The 7,500-nt window shown below is 54.6% G+C and overlaps 1 protein-coding gene across 10 annotated transcripts in view; it reads left to right on the forward strand.

Annotated features, from left to right (window-relative positions):
* The window catches only part of LOC115123979 (receptor-type tyrosine-protein phosphatase mu-like), a 399,895-nt gene that overhangs the window by 257,760 nt on the left and 134,635 nt on the right, over nt 1–7,500 (forward strand). The gene's annotated exons all lie outside the window — the stretch shown is intronic.

The raw sequence follows: 7,500 nt of genomic DNA on the forward strand, positions 1-7,500 counted from the left end.
TTCCTCAGATTGGTAATATCCTATAATGCACCACTTACTCCAAATGATTCATTGTTTACAGGAAATGACCCATTATTTAAAAGGACATTCTCGTTGATGTGGCATTATGGATTGGTATTTGTGAGTGGGTTCTTTCTATGTGGTCTTCCTATTGGCCCAACCCTCACTGCCAGTGTTACCATGCTACAGTCCAACCCACTTTTCTATGTGGTCTTCCTATTGGCCCAACCCTCACTGCCAGTGTTACCATGCTACAGTCCAACCCACCTTTCTATGTGGTCTTCCTATTGGCCCAACCCTCACTGCCAGTGTTACCATGCTACAGTCCAACCCACCTTTCTATGTGGTCTTCCTATTGGTCCAACCCTCACTACCAGTGTTACCATGCTACAGTCCAACCCACCTTTCTATGTCGTCTTCCTATTGGCCCAACCCTCACTGCCAGTGTTACCATGCTACAGTCCAACCCACCTTTCTAGGTGGTCTTCCTATTGGCCCAACCCTCACTACCAGTGTTACCATGCTACAGTCCAACCCACCTTTCTATGTGGTCTTCTTATTGGCCCAACCCTCACTGCCAGTGTTACCATGCTACAGTCCAACTCACCTTACCTCTCATTTGCTGTCTCCTACCAACTCTGACACCTAAGACTTCTGTAGTGAAAACAGACAGTACAGCCTCAATCTCAACAGTCAGCTAGTCAGTCTCATCACTGAGTTGAATCACTTCCCTGTTCACAGGGAACGGAGAGCAAAGCAAACTGGATGCAGAAAATTGTGATTAATGAACAGCCACAACAAGACTCTCCTTCAGGGCCTATTTGACAACCATTCCAGTGTCCTAATGGTCAATAACCCAGTATTACAACCCCATTAACCCTCTCATCCTAACCACTCTAATGTACTGTCAGTGGGAGTACAGGCCAGCACACCAAGAGGCAAAACAACACTTTTATCAATGTCCTGCTGCTCGGATTGTATGAAAGTTCACCCATTCACAAATGCATTATTAACACTTTGGCTTAATTTATGTTTTTTTAAACACCTCCCCCCGTTTTTAAATGCAAATAAATTAGCCCTAATGAAAAGCCCATCCTCCTCTCCTCTACTGTTGTCCTCTCCTCCTCTGCTGTCCTCTCCTCCTCTGCTGTCCTCTCCTCCTCTGCTGTCTTCCTCTCCTCCTCTGCTGTCTTCCTCTCCTCCTCTGCTGTCTCCCTCTCCTCCTCTGCTGTCTCCACTCTTCTGCTGTCCTGTCTTCTGCTGTCCTCCTCTCTTCTCCTCTCCTCTCTTCTGCTGTCATACTATTCTGCCCTCCTCTGCTCTCCTCTTCTGTCTTCCTCTCCTCCTCTCTTCTGCTGTCCTCTCCTCCTCTGCTGTCCTCTCCTCCTCTGCTGTCCTCTCCTCCTCTGCTGTCCTCTCCTCCTCTGCTGTCCTCTCCTCCGCTGTCCTCTCCTCCTCTGCTGTCCTCTCCTCCTCTGCTGTCCTCTCCTCCGCTGTCCTCTCCTCTGCTGTCCTCTCCTCTGCTGTCCTCTTCTCCTCTGCTGTCCTCCCCTCTGCTGTCCTCCCCTCCTCTGCTGTCCTCCCCTCCTCTGCTGTCCTCCCCTCCTCTGCTGTCCTCTCCTCCTCTGCTGTCCTCCTCTCCTCTGCTGTCCTCCTCTCCTCTGCTGTCCTCCTCTCCTCTGCTGTCCTCCTCTCCTCTGCTGTCCTCCTCTCCTCTGCTGTCCTCCTCTCCTCTGCTGTCCTCTCCTCCTCCACTGTCCTCTCCTCTGCTGTCCTCCTCTCCTCTGCTGTCCTCCTCTCCTCCTCTGCTCTCCTCCTCTCCTCCTTTGCTGTCCTCCTCTCCTCCTTTGCTGTCCTCCTCTCCTCCTCTGCTGTCCTCCTCTCCTCCTCTGCTGTCCTCCTCTCCTCCTCTGCTGTCCTCTCCTCTTCTGCTGTCCTCTCCTCCTTCTCTGTCCTCTCCTCCTCTGCTGTCCTCTCCTCCTCTGCTGTCTTCCTCTCCTCCTCTGCTGTCTCCACTCTTCTGCTGTCCTGTCTTCTGCTGTCCTCCTCTCTTCTCCTCTCCTCTCTTCTGCTGTCATACTCTTCTGCCCTCCTCTGCTCTCCTCTTCTGTCTTCCTCTCCTCCTCTCTTCTGCTGTCCTCTCCTCCTCTGCTGTCCTCTCCTCTGCTGTCCTCTCCTCCTCTGCTGTCCTCTCCTCCTCTGCTGTCCTCTCCTCTGCTGTCCTCTCCTCCTCTGCTGTCCTCTCCTCCTCTGCTGTCCTCTCCTCCTCTGCTGTCCTCTCCTCCTCTGCTGTCCTCTCCTCCTCTGCTGTCCTCCTCTCCTCTGCTGTCCTCCCTCCCTCTGCTGTCCTCCCTCCTCTGCTGTCCTCTCCTCCTCTGCTGTCCTCCTCTCCTCTCCTCTCTCTGTCCTCCTCTCCTCTGCTGTCCTCCTCTCCTCTGCTGTCCTCTCCTCCTGTCCTCTCCTCTGTGTCCTCTCTCCTCTGCTGTCCTCTCCTCCTCTGCTGTCCTCCTCTCCACTCCTCTGCTGTCCTTCTCTCCTCCTCTGCTGTCCTCCTCTCTCCTCCTCTGCTGTCCTCCTCTCTCCTCCTCTGCTGTCCTCCTCTCCTCCTCTGCTGTCCTCCTCTCCTCCTCTGCTGTCCTTCTCTCCTCCTCTGCTGTCCTTCTCTCCTCCTCTGCTGTCCTCCTCTCCTCCTCTGCTGTCCTCCTCTCCTCCTCTGCTGTCCTCCTCTCCTCCTCTGCTGTCGTCCTCCTCTCCTCCTCTGCTGTCCTCCTCTCCTCTGCTGTCCTTCTCTCCTCCTCTGCTGTCCTTCTCTCCTCCTCTGCTGTCCTTCTCTCCTCCTCTGCTGTCCTCCTCTCCTCCTCTGCTGTCCTCCTCTCCTCCTCTGCTGTCCTCCTCTCCTCCTCTGCTGTCTTCCTCTCCTCCTCTGCTGTCTTCCTCTCCTCCTCTGCTGTCTTCCTCTCCTCCTCTGCTGTCCTCCTCTCCTCCTCTGCTGTCGTCCTCTCCTCCTCTGCTGTCCTCCTCTCCTCCTCTGCTGTCCTCCTCTCCTCCTCTGCTGTCCTCCTCTCCTCCTCTGCTGTCCTCTCCTCTTCTGCTGTCCTCTCCTCTTCTGCTGTCCTCTCCTCCTCCTCTGTCCTCTCCTCCTTCTCTGTCCTCTCCTCCTCTGCTGTCCTCCTCTCCTCTGCTGTCCTCCTCTCCTCTACTGTCCTCCTCTCCTCTGCTCTCCTCCTCTCCTCTGCTCTCCTCTCCTCCTCTGCTGTCCTCTCCTCCTCTGCTGTCCCTCCTCCGCTGTCCTCTCCTCCTTCCCTGTCCTCTCCTCCTTCCCTGTCCTCTCCTCCTTCCCTGTCCCCTCCTCCTCTGCTGTCCCCTCCTCCTCCGCTGTCCCCTCCTCCTCTGCTGTCCCCTCCTCCTCTGCTGTCCTCCTCTCCTCTGCTGTCCTCCTCTCCTCTGCTGTCCTCCTCTGCTGTCCTCCTCTCCTCTGCTGTCCTCCCCTCCTCTGCTGTCCTCCCCTCCTCTGCTGTCCTCCCCTCCTCTGCTGTCCTCCCCTCCTCTGCTGTCCTCTCCTCCTCTGCTGTCCTCCTCTCCTCTGCTGTCCTCCTCTCCTCTGCTGTCCTCTCCTCCTCCGCTGTCCTCTCCTCCGCTGTCCTCTCCTCTGCTGTCCTCTCCTCCTCTGCTGTCCTCCTCTCCTCTGCTGTCCTCTCCTCCTCCGCTGTCCTCTCCTCCTCTGCTGTCCTCTCCTCTGCTGTCCTCTCCTCCTCCGCTGTCCTCTCCTCCTCCGCTGTCCTCCTCTGCTCTCCTCTCCTCCTCTGCTGTCCTCTCCTCCTCTGCTGTCCCTCCTCCGCTGTCCTCTCCTCCTTCCCTGTCCTCTCCTCCTTCCCTGTCCTCTCCTCCTTCCCTGTCCCCTCCTCCTCTGCTGTCCCCTCCTCCTCCGCTGTCCCCTCCTCCTCTGCTGTCCCCTCCTCCTCTGCTGTCCTCCTCTCCTCTGCTGTCCTCCTCTCCTCTGCTGTCCTCCTCTGCTGTCCTCCTCTCCTCTGCTGTCCTCCCCTCCTCTGCTGTCCTCCCCTCCTCTGCTGTCCTCCCCTCCTCTGCTGTCCTCTCCTCCTCTGCTGTCCTCCTCTCCTCTGCTGTCCTCCTCTCCTCTGCTGTCCTCTCCTCCTCCGCTGTCCTCTCCTCTGCTGTCCTCTCCTCCTCTGCTGTCCTCCTCTCCTCTGCTGTCCTCTCCTCCTCCGCTGTCCTCTCCTCCTCTGCTGTCCTCCTCTCCTCTGCTGTCCTCTCCTCCTCCGCTGTCCTCTCCTCCTCCGCTGTCCTCTCCTCCTCTGCTGTCCTCCTCTCCTCTGCTGTCCTTCTCTCCTCCTCTGCTGTCCTTCTCTCCTCCTCTGCTGTCCTTCTCTCCTCCTCTGCTGTCCTCCTCTCCTCCTCTGCTGTCCTCCTCTCCTCCTCTGCTGTCCTCCTCTCCTCCTCTGCTGTCCTCCTCTCCTCCTCTGCTGTCCTCCTCTCCTCCTCTGCTGTCCTCCTCTCCTCCTCTGCTGTCTTCCTCTCCTCCTCTGCTGTCGTCCTCTCCTCCTCTGCTGTCGTCCTCTCCTCCTCTGCTGTCCTCCTCTCCTCCTCTGCTGTCCCTCTCCTCCTCTGCTGTCCTCCTCTCCTCCTCTGCTGTCCTCTTCTGCTGTCCTCTCCTCCTCCTCTGTCCTCTCCTCCTTCTCTGTCCTCTCCTCCTCTGCTGTCCTCCTCTCCTCTGCTGTCCTCCTCTCCTCTGCTCTCCTCCTCTCCTCTGCTCTCCTCTCCTCCTCTGCTGTCCTCTCCTCCTCTGCTGTCCCTCCTCCGCTGTCCTCTCCTCCTTCCCTGTCCTCTCCTCCTTCCCTGTCCCCTCCTCCTCTGCTGTCCCCTCCTCCTCCGCTGTCCCCTCCTCCTCCGCTGTCCCCTCCTCCTCTGCTGTCCCCTCCTCCTCTGCTGTCCTCTCTCCTCTGCTGTCCTCCTCTCCTCTGCTGTCCTCTCCTCTGCTGTCCTCCTCTCCTCTGCTGTCCTCCTCTCCTCTGCTGTCCTCCTCTCCTCTGCTGTCCTCCTCTCCTCTGCTGTCCTCCTCTCCTCTGCTGTCCTCTCCTCCTCTGCTGTCCTCTGCTCTCAAGCTCAGGCCATTAGATAATGAATTGCATCTAATTGGAGAGAGACTAGCCAGGGGGGGCTAGAGTCGAGGGAGGTGGAGAGGGGGTTGAGATTAGGCTTGTCACGTCTCAGTTCTCTTGTCTCTCCTTCTGGTGTTGCCCCTCTAATGGAGGTCTGGGTGAGGAGAGGAGCAGGGTGTTTTCCTCCTCTACTACTAACAGGATGCTGTGAGGACAGTAGGGCAGAGCCTCGATGTACAGCTGTGTTGTAGTGTATTTGGAGACAGTTTTCCCACAAAGAAGATCAGTGTGGCCTCTACTAAGGATCTCTCTTCTGAGAAGAAGAGGGGAGAAAGGAGGAGAGACTGAAAACAACATTTCTCATTCCCCTCAGTCCTCTACCCTCAGTTCAGAGCAGGGTGCCTCAGAGAAAGGCCAACATACTCTGAGGCAGAGTGAAAACCTCATTCAATACTAACCCCAGCATTTAGACCTAAGTGGAAATATAGGTGTTCACATGTTAGCTTAAGACAATATTTCTAATCCTAGATTCTAAGTGATCCAAATGATTCCAACTAAATTACTGCTAGCTATTCCAGCGACATGCCAGTATTTCGTTAAGTACTGGCAACGTGCCATATTGTAATATCTGGCTCCATTGTCATCAAGCAGTCCTAGTAGAAACCAGTCTCTTCTCCTCTCCCCAGTCCCACAGACTCACAGCACCCTCCGAGTTGTTTTAAATATTCAGCACACCCCACAGTTTAATCTGTCGTCTCCTCAATAATGCACCAAGCCACACAAGTGCATTTTGCTGTCATAAAACACAGGGGGATTTAAGCATAAGCCCCAAGTCACTTTCCCCTGAATATTCATGCACTGTTGCTGTGTTTGTTTGTTCCACATTTGTAAGACGAGCAAAGCCTTTTCTGCCACCTCCTGCTTCTCCCCTCCTTGTTGTGTGTGTGTCTCTGTGTGTCTCTGTGTGTCTCTGTGTGTCTCTGTCGGTCTCTGTCGGTCTCTGTCGGTCTCTGTCGGTCTCTGGGTGTCTCTCTCTGTGTCTCTCTCTGTGTCTCTCTCTGTGACTCTCTGTGACTCTCTCTGTGACGGTCTCTGTCGGTCTCTCGGTGTCTCTCTGTGTCTCTGTGTGTCTCTCTCTGTGTCTCTCTCTGTCGGTCTCTCTGGGTGTCTCTTTCTGTGTCTCTGTGACTCTCTGTGACTCTCTGTCGGTCTCTCTGGGTGTGTCTCTCTCTGTGTCTCTGACTCTCTCTGTCGGTCTCTCTGTCGGTCTCTGTGTGTCTCTGTGTGTCTCTCTGTGTCTCTCTGTGTGTCTCTCTGCGTGTCTCTCTGCGTGTCTCTCTTTCTGTTTCTCTGTAACTCTGTCTCTTTCTGTGTCTCTCTTTCTGTGTGTCTCACTCTCTTTCTGTGTGTCTCACTCTCTTTCTGTGTGTCTCTCGGTCTCTCTTTCTGTGGGTCTCTCTGTGTGTCTCTCTTTCTATGTCTCTGTAACTGTCTCTTTCTGTGTCTCTCTTTCTGTGTGTCTCTCTGTCTCTCTTTCTGTGTTTCTCTCTTTCTGTGTCTGTGTGTCTGTCTCTCTCTCTGTGTGTCTGTCTCTCTCTCTGTGTGTCTCTCTTTCTGTGTGTCTGTCTCGCTCTCTGTCTCTCTTTCTGCGTGTCTCTCTTTCTGTGTGTCTCTCTTTCTGTGTGTCTCTCTCTGTGTCTCTCTCTGTGTCTCTCTCTGTTGGTCTCTCTGGGTGTCTCTTTCTGTGTCTCTGTGACTCTGTGACTCTCTCTGTCGGTCTCTCTGGGTGTGTCTCTCTCTGTGTGTCTCTGACTCTCTCTGTCGGTCTCTCTGTGTCTCTCTGTGTGTCTCTCTTTCTGTGTGTCTGTCTCGCTCTCTGTCACTCTTTCTGTGTGTCTCTCTTTCTGTGTGTCTCTCTCTGTGACTCTCTCTGTCGGTCTCTCTGGGGGTCTCTTTCTGTGTCTCTGTGACTCTCTCTGTGACTCTCTCTGTCGGTCTCTCTGGGTGTGTCTCTCTCTCTGTGTCTCTGACTCTCTCTGTCGGTCTCTGTGTGTCTCTGTGTGTCTCTGTGTGTCTCTCTGTGTGTCCTCTGTGTGTCTCTGTGTGTCTCTCTTTCTGTGTGTCTCACTCTCTTTCTGTGTGTCTCTCTGCGTGTCTCTCTTTCTGTGTGTCTCTCTATGTGTCTCTCTTTCTATGTCTCTGTAACTGTATCTTTCTGTGTCTCTCTTTCTGTGTGTCTCTCTGTCTCTTCTGTGTGTCTCTCTTTCTGTGTGTCTCTCTTTCTGTGTGTCTCTCTTTCTGTGTGTCTGTCTCTCTCTCTGTGTGTCTCTCTTTCTGTGTGTCTGTCTCTCTCTCTGTGTGTCTCTCTTTCTGTGTGTCTGTC

The sequence above is a fragment of the Oncorhynchus nerka genome, linkage group LG22, assembly GCF_034236695.1.
Source record: "Oncorhynchus nerka isolate Pitt River linkage group LG22, Oner_Uvic_2.0, whole genome shotgun sequence".
NCBI classification, from domain to species: Eukaryota; Metazoa; Chordata; class Actinopteri; order Salmoniformes; family Salmonidae; genus Oncorhynchus; species Oncorhynchus nerka.